Source organism: Camelus dromedarius, chromosome 2, assembly GCF_036321535.1.
Source record: "Camelus dromedarius isolate mCamDro1 chromosome 2, mCamDro1.pat, whole genome shotgun sequence".
NCBI lineage: Eukaryota > Metazoa > Chordata > Mammalia > Artiodactyla > Camelidae > Camelus > Camelus dromedarius.
Window position 1 is genome coordinate 86,499,258 of NC_087437.1, and position 13,570 is coordinate 86,512,827.

Consider the following 13,570-nt stretch of genomic DNA (forward strand, 5'->3'; position numbering starts at 1 on the left):
GAGAGAAAGGCACATTTTAGTTTTATATTTTTCACTAATGAACAATTTCAAAACAGAAAATTGTATTAATTCTCACCACTTCCCTTTCTCTATTTATAAAATCCATTTAACTTCTATTAAATAGATCATGCTTAAAATTGGATCTTAAAGGCCACTCCTTATTTTATATTCTACTCTTCTTGCTTGAACAACTGAATGTTCTCTGTGGGTACTACATCTGGAGTTACCATATCCAGTAATACTTTCCTGACACTGACTGTTACCACGAATACAAATCTAAATATTGCCAGAGGGATTCAGCTTTCTTGCAGGAAAGTTGGCATTTCCTCCAAAGAAACTTTGCCTTTGCAGATGACAGCTGCTTGAACACATGAGACCTGAAGGTGACCAGTGTTTGGGCATCTGATTTTTTACAAAGAGAACATACAGCTTCAAGTCATATTGCAGATTTTCTGTTTTACCTTGGCTTCCATTTAAAGAAATATATTCCTGAAGAACTTTCTGCCAGAGTAGGAGCCACAGATGCTGAGCTTGTGTGATAAAACTTTGAGGCCCTTGAGGATAAATTGGTGGCAGGAAAAGTTGCTTGTTGAATTAATTAAATTGAATTTGCATCTTTAAATATTTTAGTCATTAGGTAAGTAGAAATGTGTGCTTAGGGTATAATTAGTAATATAGTTCTATTTTTATTCTGTTCACTCTTTTCTTCTCTTCTTCATGCTATATTTAAGGATTGTCAATTCAGGGGAGGAAGCCATATTCCCATAATTGAGAACCAACCTTTATTCCCGTAATTGCATAAAGACGTCTGTTCCTGTTAATGCCAGTAGATTTTTAGTCCCATTGAGGGAAATGGACCTTTATTTTCATCAGTGTTGTACAATAAGATAGTTGGAACCTCACAGATAATTAAGACCAGACAAGCTGATTAAATGAAAAAACGATAAACAAAACAATTGATTTATGATGATTTTTTTTGTTTGTCAAAAAAAGTCTCCATATTAATTTTTCTTTTTGGAAATAATAGTGAAAGAATTTAGAAAAAAATTATTTGCTTGTTTGATTTCAAGCTACGCATTGTATTGCTTTATAGGATTAGCTCATGTACCCTGAACTCTCACTTAAATATAGAGCATGTTGTTAAAGCTGCAAAAGGAGATCAGCCACAGTTTTTAAACTAACAACTGGAGGGGATAAATAGTGTACGTGGTATAAAAACATCTTACTTCACATTATAAAGATTGGTAAGAGACTGTGTTAATCCTGTGCCTACCAGACACTTGCTGTATGATTGGGAAAAATATTTCAACAGGTATATACCATTTAACTGAATACATATTTCTATAGATTTTAACTATCTCCTTATTTTTGAAAATAGATTAATATAAACTAATTTATTGTAGTGAAAATGTCCCTAAATAATTGTGTGCAAATTGATTGCAAGTGTGCCAAAATAGTTTCCTATTAAAAAAAATTACAGGCATTTTTTTTGGTAATTAACTTTTTAAATAGTGCAAATAATCTTTATATATATATACATATAAAAAATATAAACAATATTTAGTAAGCCTGAATTTTTCACATTCATCAAGATCTCTTAAATTGGTCAAATGTGCAACTTCCTTCTATTTGGGGAATAATAAAAATGCAACTATAACATTTCTTCTAAATGACCAGGAGCATACTTATGGTTGAGCTTGACCTAAATACTGAGCTGAGAGAGGAGAATGGGTCTGCAGGCCACCAGAATAGTCAAATTAAAATTAAACATAGTGGGAAAAATGCTAAGATATTTCAATTTTTATTCCTTCAAAATCACTTATTGAACATATATTTTGATTTATATTTATGTTTTTAATCTGCCTCTTCCACTTCTCACCAGGATCAAGTGGTTAATCTTATATGAAAGGAAAAACTGAGTGAACAACAGTGGTCAATGTAAAGTGAGCTCATATATGACCATTTGGTCATGAAGCAGAAGAAAAATTATTTTATACATAAATGATGATTTGTACCAAATATTTCTTAGATAAATGGAAAATGGTAATTTTCAGGTCAAATATTTTTGGCAGCATAAAGGAATTTTTTTTTAAAGATACATTTTCCTATAGAGTAATGATAGATCAGACAGAGAATGCTTAAGGAAGGGAAAGTAAGAATTAAGGAATTAGAAGGAACTTGAGAAACTAATAACCAGTACATCTCCTTCAAGACACAGGTGGGGAAACTGAGCCAAAGAGAGAGATAAGCAAGAGTTTGTAGACTTTTTTCTTTTAACTTTTTGTTATAAAAACAATTTTAACATGCATAAAAGTAAAATGAATAACCCAAGACTCTGCTATCTAATGTGGTAATCACTGGCAATATGGCTAGAGAGCAGTTCACAGGTGGCTAGTGTCACATGTTGAAATGATAATGTTTTGGATATATTACATTAAATAAAATATATATATCTATATTTTTTTTCACAGTACGATAGTTAATTTTATTTGTTCAAGGACTCATATTGCAAGCATTAAACCAAGCACAGGCTTTGATTCTGTGAACCCAGATTCACAGATTTAAGAAGATAAAAGCAAACTATGCCCCATGTACATAGATGAAAACTAAAGGCTCGTGGCTAATCACACTGTAGTTTTTAAGTTTCTACAGCCTAGAACTAGAAGCCAGTAGTCACAGGTCCTTTAGGTCCTTCTGGATGTCCCATAGGGTGTCTGTACTTTTCTTGAGTTGGGCAATCTCCTCATCCTTCAGCTTCTGTTTGATAGCACTGGTCAATCCCTGAGCATTCAGGACACATGGAAGGCTCAGGAAGACCTCATTCTCAATGCCATACATCCCCTTCACCATCATTGACACTGGGTGAATCCTGGAGAGATTTTTCAACATGGATTCAATGAGATCAGCCACACTTAGTCCAGTAGCCCAGTTGATGTATCCCTTCAGCTTGACGACTTCGTAGGCACTCTCTACCACCAACTTAGGCACTTCCTTCCAATTTTCACTGTCATTGTCCGTTCTCATTTCTGGATTCAGTTCCTGGAGAGAAACACCTGCCACATTCACCCCACTCCACACAGCCACGCTTGAGTCACCATGTTCTCCCAAAATCCATCGGTGGCAGCTGCTGGGATGAATGCCAAGTTTTTCCGCCATTCGATAGCGGAGTCTAGCGGAATCCAGATTACACCCACTTCCAATCACACGGTGCTTGGTAATCCACTTAGTTTCCAGGTAATGTGTGTGAGGATATCCACTGGGTTAGAAACCACAATTATGATGCAATCAGGACTGTACTTGATGATCTGAGGAATAACGAACTTGAAGACATTAACGTTCCTCTGCACCAGATTGAGGCGACTCTCCCCCTCTTGCTGGAGAACTCCTGCAGTCACCACCACAATCTTGGAATTGGCGGTTACAGAGTAATCTTTATCTGCCACAATTTTGGGTGTCTGAAGAAACAAGCTCCCATGCTGCAGATCCATCATTTTGCCTTTGAGTTTATCTTCCAAAACGTCCAGAAGAACAAGCTTGTCAGCCAGAGACTTTCCCAGAATGCTGATGGCACATGCCATGCCAACTTGTCCAACACCCACTACAGTGATTCTTATTGTTGGGGACCGTTGCCTCTTCTTCTGCAACTGGTGCAATCAGTTTTTCCTTAAGAGTTGCCATTGAGCACAGAGGAGAGAAAGTTCCCAAGATGGCTGTAAGGGTGGCCTGAAGAAGACAATGTCAGCAGCGTGCGTCTCCTCCGGCACAGGATACACAAAGAGCTAAATAAAATATATTTTAAAACAAATTCCACCTATTTCTTTTTACTTTTTAAAAGTGACTACTAGAAAATGTGAAATTACATTTATGGTTAATATTATGTTTTTATTGGACAGCACTGGCATAGAATCCCCATTTACCCACTTCAACAGTTATCAACTCATGACTCATCTTGTTTAATTTATACCCCGTGCACTTTAGAACTGCCTATGGTCATACTGGTAATTGGTCCCAGCTTTGGCATGAAACTCCTGCCTGTGGGCTATTACTCTTTCCACTACTATGCTTTCAAATTGAAGTTTTTTTTTGGGTGTGCTAGTTTTACTATCTCCTAATTATTTAAGGTTGCATTTCTGAGATTTACTGGTTTTGACAGGTTATTAATGCAGTCATTCATTTCCTTTACAGACTATTATTTTAATTTAATTGATAAAGATTCTTGGATAAAATTCTCCATTTACTTTACTAAATAGGGTGGGCTTATTTGTAAATCATTGTTCCTTCTTCCAAAATCTTGATCACCTAAGGATAGCAATGGAACTAGTACCTTCTCAGCTATGATTCTCATATTTTTCATGCAAAGTTTCATTCTCTTAAAGTATATATTAAAAAAGCATAATTGTTCAATAATCAATAAACATATCTACTGAATATTTACCAAGTAAAAAGCTCACTGTGTGTACGTATGCCTGCCCCCTCCTCCCAGTACACACATGCTGTATCATCAAAGAATTAGTAAGTAGTGTTGGGGTGGGAAGAGAGAAGGGAATGCAAGTTCACAAGTTCGCAAGTTCGTTTCCAAACATGCTGGGCCTGAAGTGCCAGGAATAGATCAAAGCAGAAATGTCTAGAGATTAGCAAGAGCTGAGCTACTGGAGAAAATGTTTTCTGTTTAGACATTCCTTCAGTGATGACTTCTTGAATCAAAGACAATTAATCTTTGACAAAGGAGGCAAGAACATGCAATGGAATAAAGACAGAGTCTTCAGCAAATGGTGTTGGGGAAACTGGACAGCTGTGTATAAATCAAGGAAAACATTTTGATAAAACTATTAAAATATGCTATTTCAGGGAATATTTACAATTTATTCATATATCATGTACCTTGGTTATAGTTATTTCAGTGAGGTATTCTATCTGTATTTTAAGAAACACTGTTGTGTTATTTGGGGTTAAGTCACTAACAGAGTCCATTTAGTATGTTTTTTAACTTAATTACAAATTTGACTTGACTTCCGTGTTACTATCTTAGAAAATTGAAAAGGCTTTATCACAGAAAATCTGAGAGTTTTGAGTTTTTCCTTTTACCTGGGGTCAAAACTTAGAGAATGTACCTGTGTTTACTTTCAGGGTTGATTTAGGTGGAGGTGTGATGATATATATTGGTAGCTGTCTTCTGCATACTATTCAGAGCCACAGCCACACGGGAAGCTGAACTGTAGGGACCATGTCACCTGGCTCCCTTGCTGTCTGTCCCCTCACTGGTTAGGTGAGGACAGTGGGGAAAACCAGTTGGAGACAGGGAGTAGGGAGGAAAGATGACTTTGGTGATCTGTTCCCCTTGTTCTCTTCCTGTGGGGTTGCTGAGGGTGGCTGCTGTCCACCCAGCCCCTCTTGGTCACCACTCACTCCCCTGCAGACCTAGGATTGCTAATGCTTCTCCTGACATGGCTAGGGTAACTGCCTTATCCCTTCTGGCTTTTCCACCCCTGCCCATACATTTATGAAGTCCTTTTTATTAAGCTCCCCTTAAACTATCCTAATTTGAATGTGCCATCTGTTTTCTGTGGGATCCAAAAGTATATTAGGATTTCCAGCTGTGGCTTTCATTTTGGAATTCTGGTTTGACCCTGGAAGCCTCAGCGTTCTCACCTCAGAAACTGAGTGTCTACTTGGAAAAGAAATTAGCATGCTACTGGAGGCTCTGGGAGATTGAGCAAAGGCTGTAGAACAAGAGTTTTCTCACATTCTTTTCTACCTAAATAATAAAATGTATGCTTCACTGAAATGAAATATAGAACTGACATTCCAGAATGTACTTGAAAACTAAACAATTCTTCAAGGTATACTTGGAATTAAACTAAGGAATGAGGTGGCAGCTGCAGCCTTGAAGTCAATACATTTGGACCTGACTTTAAATTGATGCCACAGAAGCATTTGGCTTCGTGTCGCTGGCAATAGCATTAAGTCCTAGTGCACTTAAGAGCTTCAGGTTTCTAATAAGCATTTTCTTCAAAGCAGTGGCTTGATTTGCTCTGTGATTTTTGTCAAGTGCATATCATATCAAAGGATATTTGCCAAAGGCTTTCTTCAGCCACAAAAAGGGGAGTTTTGTTTGAAGAAAGTCAAATTGCACTGACTGGCCCCCACTGGGAAGATGAAAGGAATGACTGGATTTCCTGTTACTCTGTTGTTGTTGTTTGTATCCTTCAAATATTTTAATCAACATGAAAGGACTTGTCACACTGTGAGAGCAGTGCAATTTGAGAAAGCCATTCAGAGGCCGCCAAACAGATTCACAGCTACTAAAGTATTTGTCTGTGGTGTCAAAGACTAGATTTATGAGAGATAATTACTAAGGGCCACCAGTATGCCAGGCATGGAAAGATGGTCAGGAGATTATTTTCCAAATGGATTTCTCTACTGTAGATTCTTGGTATGCATTATGTATATTGAAAGAAACAACAAGATAAGTTGTAAAGGCTAATTTTGGTCTAGCATTGAGACCTTATTATGATGCAAACTATGTAAATTCTGTACATGTACGTGGCCTAATGAATTACAACTGATAATTTCAAATTTCAAGTTAAATTGCTTTATTAATGATATGATCTATATTTTATGGTATGAAAGTGTTCATCTTTATTGCTGTATATTGTTTTCTTGTTATATTTCTGTTAGATACATATTTATATAAAAGTAAATACATAATAGGCCCTCAATATGTTTGTTCAAGGAATGAATGATTGGATCGTTTAGGGACATGTATTTTCTTGTTTTTGAACCCTTAAAATTCTGATTATTACAGTCATGTAATGATGCTTGTGCCCTAGGAAAAAAAAAGAAGAAAATGGAAAAAAAAAAAGAAAAAAGTACTATCATCATTGTGTTTGTTGTGATTTATACTTGCCAGTTGGGAAATTAAGTATATAGAATATTCTTATTCAAATGAAGCAGATTTCAATTTCCTTATTGTCAGTCCTGAGGCAGGAGAGAAGTATGGCATTATACTTGCTCTCGCAAATGGATGAAATCTGTCACCCTCAATGAGGACAAAAAGTAGAGACCACCAGCCCTACGCTGTATTTATTTTTATTTGAGTCTCATCTTTTCATGTTCTTTTATCTCTTTTTGTCCTGTACTTTCATTTCTTCCTATTAATTTTAAAATTATACAATAAGTTTAATCATATTCCTCAGTTTATGGGACCTGCCCAACACTGTTCTGAACAAGGTCCCTCCCCTATTTTGCTTATTGATGCATTTCTTTTATTCCCATTTTCAACCCCTCCTCCACAAAAGGCAAGAGTAGTGTGTATCTTTCTGTTCATACAGTCTTATAATATGTATTGCTGTTTCACATGCATCTATTTCTAACTTATGTAAATGGTATTGGACTAGGTCTCATTCTTGTTCTTATTACCATTGTCACTCGTTGACATGTTTTAAGAGTTCTCTTTGTGGTTATGTGTAATATAGTCACCATAGTGTGCATTTACCAGGTGTAACCTACCCCCTTCCTCAGTGGTGTCTCCTATAATGTCTGCAGCCTTCTGTCCCACGTACAAAGCTACAAGATCCCTGTGAACATATGTGAGGAGCTCTTTGACATATACATACAAACAGGGTTGCTGGGTTACAGGTTATATACATGTTTAATTTAAATAAGTGTTAACATGTTGCTTCCTGAATGTCTACACCAATCCATGTTCCTACCTGCAGTTCCTGAGGATTCTCATATTCCCACAAATCTGCCAACACTTGACATTATCTAGCTTGCTAATTTTTGTTGGTATAGGTGTAAAATATATAGGCATGTAAAATACATCTCATTGTTTTTGATATCTCATTGCTCTACCACACATTTTCCTGATTACTAATGGGTCTGAATATCTCCTCGTATGTTAGCTGGCCTTTTAGACTACCTCCTCTGTACATTGCTGGAACAAATACTTTGCTCAGTTTCAATTGGAATTGATATCTTTTCCTTTTCAATTTTCTCATTATGGTCTATGCATTAGAAACTTAATAGTTTTAGACATTGAAAATTTCTTACAGTCTTCCATTTCTCTCTGATCTTCATTTCTTCATTTTCTCTGATCTTCATGAAGTCATTCCTTGAGCAAAGTCCTTGAGTTTGTTGTAATAAGTTGTGGGCTTTTTTGTGTGTGTGGTTTTAGGTTTTGTTTAAAAAGTTATTCCCCACCAAATGTCCCCGATTTATCCTTCCATGTTATCTGTTATTAATTTTATAGTTTTTCATTACATATTTGAGTCTTTAGTATATTTGGAGTCTACATTTATATGTGGTGTGAATGGTGATTGCTATTGATTGAATGTTTGTGTCCCTCCCAAATTCATATGTTGAAATCCTCATCCCCAATGTGGAAATGTTAGGAGGTGTGACCTTTGAGAGGTGGCTAGGTCATGAGAGTAGAGCCCTTATGAATGAGATTAGTGCATTAATGAACAAGACCCCACAGAGCTCCTTTACCCGTCCCCCACGTGGGGACATGACAAGACGATGGCTGTCTCTTACCAGGAAGCAGGCTTTCACCAGACAGTGAGTCTGTTGGTGGCATGATCTTCAACCTCGTAGCTTCAAAAACTGTGAGAAATTTCTGTTGTTTTAGGCCACCCAGTCTATGGTATTCTTTTATAATAGCCTGGGTAGATGAAGACAGAGATTCAGTTTTATTTTTCTCCATGTAGTGACATTTTCCCCAACTCCTTCTATTCAACAATCTACCATTTGTCCATTGGTTGTGCTGCCACTTTTATCATATATTTCTGGTCGTGGATCAGTATAAGCTATCTTCTTCCATAGAATCATTGTTCTTGTGCCATAATATATTGCCACTGTGGAGATATATATATACACACACATGTTTAACTAAGGCCGGATGGAATGAACTAATACCTGATATGCCAAATTTCCTTTTTCTCTTCTTTTTAATACAGATTTTGCTATTTGTGAACCTTTGTTTTCCATATAAATTTTAGAATAAATGTGTCACATTTCTCAAAAATTTCTTTTAGATTAAGAATGTACTGAATTTATAGGGGATACCTGACATCTTTTATACTTTTAAGCTGTCTCACCCAAGGGCATGGTCTATCTCTCCATCCATTCAGCTTATCTATGCCAGAAAATTTCCCCCTGGAGTCTTGAGTATTTGTGTTTAAAGTAAGTCCTAGAAATATACAGTGTTTAGGTAGTATCTCATTCTTACTATAGTTTCTAATTGTTATTGTTTGTATCTGAAGAGATCCTATTGAATTTTGCAATTTAATTTTATATCAGGAAATCTATGTCAACTTTTTTTAGTTCTAATAGTTTGGTCTATTGATTTTGTTGATTGCCTTGCAGGAAAATCACCCACTGCAAGTGTTGATAGTTAATAGTATTTATTTTTGACTGGTTACAGATGTATATCTTCTTTTTCTTTTCTTTGATTCTTGCTTTCTAGATTACATATATTATCAAGGCATTTGATAATGTTCAATATAAAATTTTTATAACCATCTTTATCTTCTTGTTTCAATACTTTCTTCAAGATTGTTTTCAAGGTATCTTTAATATGGCAAATTACTCAATACTTTATATGTCTGAGAAACTTTTTAATCATTTCCTAATATTTAAAAGATAATATAACTGGAGATAAAATTCTTAAATTAAAATCATTTCCCTTCAGTTCATTAAGGCATGAATCTTCACTGCAGAGAACCCAAGGTAGACTGATTCCTATCCTTTTATAGATGATCTGTTGCTTTTCCTATTGGGAAGCTTTTGGAATTCTACTCTTACGTCTTTGGTATTCTTAAATATCACAATAATGTGTCGAGAAGTAAAGTTTCTTATTGTTTTTTTAAATTGCCCCAAGAACTTTCAATCTGAAGTCTCACTTTTCATTTATTCTGGGCAATTTATCTTCATTGTTTCTTCTTTCCTTTTTTACGTCTCCTATTTCAGGGATTCCTACCATCTGAAACTAGACCTTTCCGTATCTCTTTATTTTTATTTTATATTTTATATTATTTTAGTTTTTCTTGCTACCTTTTGGAAGATTGCCTTAATCTGATTTCTTGCTCAGTTGTTTTACTCTTAGACTCTGTCCATCATGGTGTTTGTTCAGTCTCTCAATTCTTTTAACGATTGTTGTTCTTAGACCTATGTGATCAGTTCTTCAGTTCTTGTTCCCATTTGATAAGGCTAACCTCTTCTTCATATATTTGTTATTTATTATGCTTTAATTTTTTATTCCTCTGTTCAGCTTTAATTCATATATGTTCAATTCATTGTTTTCTTTTATGGTGGTTGTACCTGTTGTTTTGTCTTTAAGCACATTACCCTGTGAGGTTGATTATCAGCTACTCTGCCTGGTAATGTGTATTGAAAAACACCGAGGGCTAAATGATAATTTCTGCCTCTCCTGATAAATTTTTGGAAATGGAAAGGGGTGAGGCTCAAGGTAGAGAATTTTAGACACTATAGAACTGCCATTGTTCACTCTTGGTTATCATCATCAGATGTGGACCACTGATGATAAGAAACATTTGCTTATTGTCAGCCTGCTTCTGTGGTCAGGCACTCACTTTTAACTCTTGGGAAGAAAGGGAGAAAGCAGTCTCCTTAGTTTGTAATTCAGTAGTTCTGGGGATAAGAAGGCATTAAAGAATGAATGATGGAGGCCAGAAGGTCAGCTTGGACCTGTTTGAGTCCACTTCTCACCCTATCAGGGCTTTTGCAGCACCATGAGATTCTTCTGTGGTAGCCCAATCTGTTATCAGCGTATGGCTTCTATAGCCAAATGGCAAGTCATGATTTTCCCAAACTGACACAGAAGAAAGGAAAGGGCAAAATGTAAATATTTTCCTGACCACAATGACCAGCTCAGGACAATTGTAGTTTCCTTCGTGCTTTTTTTTGCAGGTTTTGTTGTGGCTACTTGTTTTTGTTTGTTCACCTAATGCACTCTTTCTTGTAATTTCTGTAATTTTTCAGAGGAATCCAGTAGAAACTTTTTGATGCTTTCTCTGTCCTCTGTCCATTTATTCTCTCTCTCCCTGTCTCTCCTCTCCCTTCCCTTCCTTGCCTTCCCCTTCCTTTCTTTTCCCTTTTCTTCCTTTCTCTTCCCCAAACATTGGATAGAAGAAACAGTAAAGTGAGGTAAAATAAGGACTGGAGTTAGCAGCAGCAAACTATTACTTTTCTCTTCTGCCCACCTACAGTTTTCTTATATGTTCAGAAACCAGGATCAAAGTTTGAAATGTCCCCAAGAAATTGCTCAGTTTTCTTCTACTGAAGGTGTTTGTCCAAGGAGACAAGTTGTCATTGACATAGGCGATGTTTAAGAAATTTACTTATTCATTGGTTCTTTCTTAAAAAAATCTTTGTGAACTTTTTCTGTCTGTGGTTATTCTGTTGTCATTTTCTTTACCATTTCCTGAGTTTAATTACTTCCATATTCTATATAGCTCATATGATCCCAAAGTTTTCAGACCCCTAGAGTTTCCAGTTGCAATTGGCTAAAGTATAGTTTTTCTTAGCGTTACTTAAGAATTGCTCAAATATTCTTGGGAGAAGTTCAGTTCTGTCTGTTTTCTTCATAAAATCCAGAATTCTCAAGAAATGATTAGCCATTGTCATATTTTTAATGACAACTTCCATCCTTCTTAGAAAAGGACAGTTAACTGTGGTTTTCTCTGGATGGGATTAAAGATGAACTTTTTCCCAGTTCTTTTAGGTTTTCTGAATTTTGAAATTTTCCCTGGTGAACTAGTTTAATAATAAAACATGTAAGAAAAGGTGTTTAAAATGAGAAAGGATTAAAAAGTAATAAAGCATTAAGAAATGCCTAAAACTTTGGAAACTATTAGTAAACTCTGTTATCATTCTATATTTCTCCAAATTCAATGACTTGATCATTTAGACATCTGGAAGCAAAATTTCTTTTCAAGTTACTCTCTCTATAAAATCTATATGAATTTCTTTCTAATATTTCATATATTACAGAATATTTATTAAATGTAAGATAAAAAACAGATAATATCATAATATCTGGTTCCTGGAAAAGATTTAATCATAGTTAATAATAGCAGAGGTTTTCACCTTTACCCTGGGACCAACATATGGAATTGTTTGTTAAAAATCAGCTAGTGCAGTATGGTGCCCATACATCAGGCTTTTTTTTTTTTTTTCTTGCAACAACAATGGAAACCAATAAAAAAAAAAATCTTCCAAAAATTTTACATACAGAAGGGGAAATAAGATTTTCTCTTGGAACTTCAGAGTGAAAATTGTCATCCAAAGTACTGGAGTTAATGCATCAAAAAATGTTCTTTTTAGCTATTAAAGGGTTTTGTCTCTTGAACTCCCAAACTAAAAAACACAGTTGGACTGCTCCATAAAACCAAAATGGTTCTGCAATGAGGAGTGGCAACTATTTAAAGCATATGTCTCCTTTGGTGTAGATACATATAACACTTTCATTTGCACATACATTGCTAATGTTTTACTGTGAAACCTTGTATTTCTTCACACATTTGGTTAACCATATGCCTTTGATGACAAGCCAATCTTAAAACATAGCTTCCTATAGGGTATGAGAAGTCTAATTAAGCTAAAATTTTAGATTAAATCTGTAATGCATTTTGATTTCTCATGAGGTTCTAATCCAGGTTACAAAATGTTTCCAGATGTATTGTCTGGTTCCAGATCAATTTTTATGTATGTGCAGAAATCCTAATGCTTAAATTACAAAAAATATAATATTTATATTCTTTGTTGTGAAATTTCCATTTGGGACATCATATTGAAATTATTAAGATCACGGGTAGTTGTACAGAGTAATTTTTGAAATTTTGCATTTGTATTCAAAATTAGTGACCATAATCTTTGAAAATACAGGCCAGATAAAACAGTCTTAGAGATTTACGTTATTTAAATCTACTCTAATTTTCTATTGTATCTTCAATAGAAAGATACAATAGAATCAGTGCAGAGATGCATTGCACTGTGAGAGACAACTGGGGGAGGGAGCTGGAACAACAAATTTGTAATTTTAGGCAAGCAATCTTTGCAGCTAATTCTTAAATTCTGAATGCTCCGTACATTCATTTGTTCACTTATTTAAGACTAGGTCAGATATGATGCTGGAGGTTAGGAACATAAAGATGAATGGAAGAATGTTCTGAAAGAGCTCGCAGCCTAGTGGAGGAGTCAGAAACATAAACGCATCTTCAGAGATGTGTAGGATGTTACAAAATAAATACTGAGGGGAAAAAACTCTAGGCAGAAAATTCAGTGTTAGCCAGGATATGAGTGTGGTAACAACATGGCTGATTTCAAGCAGTTTTTTGTCTCTAGTGAGTAAGATGTAATGTCAGTAGTGGCAATAGATCAGGATAGAAAATTGGTCAGCAAAAAAGTGCAAGGCCTTTCCTGCTGGCCTTGAGGTTTTCCTGTAATGGGAAGCAAGGCAAATGCCTTTAAGAGAGTATAGTAATTTGGACCGAACAGAAAAGCATTTAGGTTGTAAAGACGCTGGACTCACCTACAGCTAAGCTCATCC

General features: G+C 35.5%; 1 pseudogene; it reads right to left on the reverse strand.

Moving 5' to 3' along the window:
- Positions 1–2,464: 2,464 nt before the first annotated feature.
- LOC105087760 (L-lactate dehydrogenase B chain-like) lies at positions 2,465–3,732 on the reverse strand (annotated as a pseudogene).
- Positions 3,733–13,570: the final 9,838 nt, after the last annotated feature.